This window comes from Salvia miltiorrhiza, chromosome 5, assembly GCF_028751815.1.
Source record: "Salvia miltiorrhiza cultivar Shanhuang (shh) chromosome 5, IMPLAD_Smil_shh, whole genome shotgun sequence".
NCBI lineage: Eukaryota > Viridiplantae > Streptophyta > Magnoliopsida > Lamiales > Lamiaceae > Salvia > Salvia miltiorrhiza.
In genome coordinates this window covers 52,935,404-52,940,765 of record NC_080391.1, presented here as the reverse complement: position 1 = coordinate 52,940,765, position 5,362 = coordinate 52,935,404, and the positions used below count along the sequence as shown (strand labels likewise).

At 36.0% G+C, this 5,362-nt stretch overlaps 1 long non-coding RNA gene across 1 annotated transcript; it reads right to left on the bottom strand.

Annotated features, from left to right (window-relative positions):
- Window positions 1-3,560: 3,560 nt before the first annotated feature.
- Window positions 3,561-4,209, bottom strand: LOC131025026 (uncharacterized). Its single transcript, XR_009102066.1, has 2 exons — window positions 4,034-4,209; window positions 3,561-3,867 (listed from the first exon to the last, which is right to left on the bottom strand). It is a non-coding gene; the product is annotated as an uncharacterized LOC131025026 (long non-coding RNA).
- Between the last annotated feature and the right edge of the window lie 1,153 nt (window positions 4,210-5,362).

The following is a 5,362-nucleotide window of genomic DNA, read 5'->3' as shown; positions in this document are numbered from 1 at the left end:
TCTTTTAAAATTACATGTTCATTCGCAACAAAATGAATTTATATAAGAAAATACTTTCTTCATCCATAAAAAAATTGCTACATTGTGAACGTTACGAGTATTAATAAAATATAAGTAGAGTAATAGTCTTACTTTAAATTTGAGTGGAGTTGTGTGGATCTTGCTATTATAATTAATGGAAGTGACAAAAATTTTGTAGACCGGTCGAAAAGGGAATTGTGACAAATTTTTGTGGACGGAGAGAGCACATACACTGGGACAATCTTAAATTCTTAAAATTCATAATATAGGATCTTAAATGCTAATTATTGCATTCAAAATGCAAAAACGTTTATAAGAGGAAAACTAGAACTTCTGTTGTAATACCCCGTTTCCTCGAGCTAAGTTTAGAATAAATTTTGAACTTAGATTTAAGATGATTCACGCCGGATTGAGAATTTTTTTTTAATTCCAACAAAAATAATTTACAAAAGCATTTGTAAATATTTAAGTCATTTAAATTCTTGTGCATTGCATATTGATTTAAATGAAAGTATGTGAATTTATTTCATGTTGGGCCTTATGTTTTATTTACATTTGAGTAAATAAATGAAAGCCCAACCCATTTTGACAAAGCCCAACCCATCTTTGATCCTAGATATTTTGCTCACCTCTCGGCCGCCTCACTATTTTCCTCTCTCCTCACCTTTAACTCATCCGCAAGCACTCAAACAATAGCCAAGATATTTCTCTCATTTCACTCACTTCATCTCTCTCGGACTGAACCTCAAGAACAACACCCAGCGAATTCAAGAACAGCAACCATAGCTCATTCTCGATTCACACAGCAACCCAGCATTCAAGCCAAGGTTTCATCTATGAACTCCTTTGCCCTTTCATTCTTACTCATGATCGAACAAATGATTTCAAAAAAATACATGTTCATACTCTGTTATGTTTTATGCTTGCATACATTGGGTGTTGGTGTTATAAGAATAAGGATAAAGGTAAAGTCTTGATTTATGTTGCTGTAAATCGAGCTTTGAGCGTATTGTTTTGTGGAGTTGGCTGTGTGGGCGGATAAATCGAGAGTAGAGGGTAGTGGCCGTGGCTTGCTGCGGTTGCCGAAAACAGAGGGAGGTGACGGCGCTTCACCGTTGCCAAGAAGGTGATCGGCACGAACTGTACCGGTAGGCTGAGAAAGAAAGAGTCGTGAGCTGTACTGAATTAGGGAGATGAGGAGCAAGGAGATGAGTGCAGAGAATAGCAGAGTAGCGAGAGTGCAGAGCTGGATTGCAGAGCTCGGACGCGAGAGCTAACCGGCAGAGCTGAAGTGCAGAGCTAACCGGCAGAGCTGGAGTGCGGAGCAGAGCTGGAGTGCAGAGCAGAGCGAGAGGGCAGAGCAGAGATGGAGGGCAGAGCAGAGCTGGAGGGCAGAGAGCTGGAAGGCAGAGCAGGGCTGGAAGGGGCAGAGCAGAGCTGAAAGGCAGAGCTGACCGGCAGAGCTGACAAGCAGAGCTGAAAGGCAGAGCTGACCGGCAGAGCTGAAGAGCAGAGCTGACTAGCAGAGCTAAATTAGCAGAGCTGAATGCCAGAGCTGACTAGCAGAGCTGAAGAGCAGAGCTAAACTAGCAGAGCTGAATGCCAGAGCTGACTAGCAGAGCTAGATTGCAGAGCAAAACTATATCACAGAGCAGAGCTGGGATACCCGAGCTGTAGAGTAGAGCTGGGATAGCCAGAGCTGGTAGAGACCAGAGTTAATGTAGCCGAACAGAACGGAGTAGAGAACTTGTGCATATTAAGTAAACACTTGTATGCTTAAGTTTGAAATGAGTCATGCATTGCATCATGATTTAATTGGTTATTTATATTTCCAATTACAAAAGAAAGTCGAGTAAGAATATTATTGGTGTTCTTAACTCAAGAGAAAATGTTTTCAATTATTTATTCATTAAATTTTGAAAACCCGGCTAAGTGAATCATAGAATGTTAAGCACTTTACTGTGACTTGAGTTTAGATTTAAGGAGACCTATTGAGAATAGATTTCTTGTAGGCCTTGAACATCAGGAGGATTAGCACTGCTATTCCGATTCAGAGATAAGTTAAACGACAGGCTTTGCCTAAACATGTGGGCTTATTTTTCAAATGTATGATTGAGCTAATGAGCTTAAATGTTCGTGAAATATAAATTGTTTATCCAATAAAATGTTTATGTGCACTCTGCTCTGTTTAAGGCTCGCCACAACGAACCAATTGAGGTTCTCTTATGGCCTAACACGTTATTTGAGAATTGTGTACACCGTTAGCTGACCTGGTGGGTTGATTTCCATCGGGCACTAACTAAGAGGCGTTATAAGGGTGCTTGCTGGATGTGTTCCGAAGCATGTAAAGTAAGGGCCTGCCTGGGTAGCGTCCCGAGGTCAAAAGAAACTTGTCTGGGTTATGCCCTCAGTTCAAGTAAATGGGAGAAATGGATCCGTCGATTGCTAAAAGGTCCGGGATCATAGCGAGTAACAGAAATGAGTGTGACAATTGCGCGCAAATTAAGCATATATATATATATATATATATATATATATATTTATATAATGAAATGTTTTAACATGCTTAGAAGTTATTTCACTTCAAAACCTTCTAAGTCATGTCAGTATGATTGGATAAACTGTTCTTCAGATTATGAAATGTTTCAAAAGTTGCAGTCCACTAAGTACATTAGTACTTAGCCCAAATATCTTCAAATGTTTTTCAGGTTAATGGCTGGTGCTGACGGGACGAGCTGAGGCTAGGGTTCAACTCTGTGTTTTGACTTCCGCTGTAAAACTAGCCAGTATCTGTCTTTTGTTTCCTTAACTTAAGACCTTTATGCTACGACTCTAAACGACATATTTTGTTGAGTCAAGACTATAAATTCACAAGTATTTCATTCTATAAATGTTGGTTATCTGAAGCATGACACTAAACTTGTGATCCTGAAGTTATTATGTTTGTTGATTGATTTGTATCACTTGAATACCTGTCTTCTTCATCCAAATGGGCTAAGCCCGATTGTTATCCCTTTTATTCGAATTTCACAAGGTTTTCCCCTTGTTCATTAAATGATGAGTCGTACCCAGGTTATAGTTATTGTTTCAAGAATTGGGGTGTGACATTTGTTTTATTGTAGAATTATGAAATGTAATACTCCCCTCGTCTCATTACAAATGTCTCACTTTTCATAATGGGATGTCGCATTACAAATGTCTTTTTTTTTTTTTGACCATATATTCTCTCTATACTTAATATTTAAATAATTTTCACAAATTCACTTTATCTATTAATTACACATTTCTTAATTTTCGTGTCAAAAAAATATTGAGACGTTTGTAATGGAACGGATGAAGTAGTAAATTGAAGGTAAATTTTTCAAAATAAGACGCTTATTGAAAGATGAAGGGACTAGTGTCGCAATGAATTGAGATCAACTAATCGAAGGGGATACTATTATGGATAATTAATTCATCTAAAGCTCAAAAGTCGAACATAGGAAATATAGAATCTGATTCACTTCTCAAAGAAGATAAACATTTAACAATGACATGCAGCAAACTTTGTGGGGCAAATATACTAGATTTTATTAACTCTTCCCACTAAAGGTACACTCAAATAATTAAGAACGAAAGAATGGTGGTCGATGGAGTAGTTGAAGTTGATGAAGACAGAAGCAGAGGAATGGGGAAAATTGTTGATCAATCGAGACGACGAAGAAGGTAGTCGACTTGAACAAATTTGAGAAACCATTGCAGGTTGCTGCCATTTTCTTGGAGCCTGCCCGAACACCATCGCTTTCTTCTCCACTCGTTTCTTGATCGCATCTCAAACGTCAACAGCTTCATCAAACCTTCCTTATCCTGCCAAGAAAATTTCATATGTAGTGAAATGATGAAAGGAAACAACATAATATAATATATACCTCAGCCACAAATTTACCAAAGTGAATCCTTCTTGAAACAACAAGATTTGAGCTGCTAATTCCTCATTCCATATTAAATGCAGTGAATTTATATTCATTTTTACCTGCAAACACGCGAGATCAGTGGCTGCCATCATCGCCCTTGGTAGTGACTGATTATCTTGTCATTTATGTTGATGCAAGACCTAAAGAATTCCACATATAAATCTTATTAAATGTCAAGATTTATGAAGAGGATTGAATTGGGATTAGTCCTTACTGGTTTGTGTTTAGGAGGAGGTAAACTTGTAAGAATTATATGTGGCAACGTGCCATATATAAATAATGAGAATAAGATATTATATTAATATCTTAATTATAGGGTTTAAATAAATATTACTTGTTGGATAAGTTTGGTCAATTAGGGTTTCTGATAGCCACCACGTTGATAGAACGTGTATATATATATCCACATCAGAAACTGGTCCTCTCACCACCGATAAAAGAAAACACAGAATTATATTCTCTATCGCCTCACGTACGGTTCTGTGCTAAGGAAACGGTCAGGGGAGAGAAACCAATTTCTTCATCATCAATTGCTATGGCTTATCAAGGTTAGTATTCCTATTCATATGAATGTGAAAATCATGAAGTTCTAGATCCGTGCCTAATTAAGTTTACATGTGGTATCAGAGCATGGTTTAAGAAATTCATGATTTTTCATTCTTTACAAGCCGTAAATACTGAATTGAAGCATTAACTGTATATTATATTAATTCGTAGTATTAATTCGCAATATTAATATGATCCGAATGCACGAATATGATCTGTTAATACTTTTATAATGAAATTTTCGTATGATGTATTATTCTCATATTGGTAAAATGTGATTGTTCTACGAATGATTAATTCTATATGATCTTATTTTATATATTGATGTCTTATATATTTTATCATGAAATTTCGAATTATATTTTGAAATTTCAGCCAACTGTGATAGGTTAATGCTTTAAATTGAAAGTTTTTCTTTATATATTTACTTCCGCCGCCGCCATGTATATGAATTGATATATATGTATGTGAATTGATATGATGAGTAATGATGAGTTTTTAAATTCATCAAATCATGTATATGAATTGATATGGCTACTGTTGTACGTGAATTGATATGTTGTATTGATATCAAGTGACTCAAGCGAACATATTAAATTTCATAAACTACTGATGCCCAATCGGACTGCTTCAACTTGATCTGAAAATTCGAATTATGTGAATCGTCCACTGTAAATATTGATTTTATGTTTTGAATTTATTATTTGTTAATACTATATATCAAGAAAATTTATAGTATTAAGATTTACTTTAATATGATCTGTTAATCACCAAAGTGGTATGATCAGTAAGTTTAGTACTATATAATTATACTTTAATTACCTATACTTATGTGATGCTTG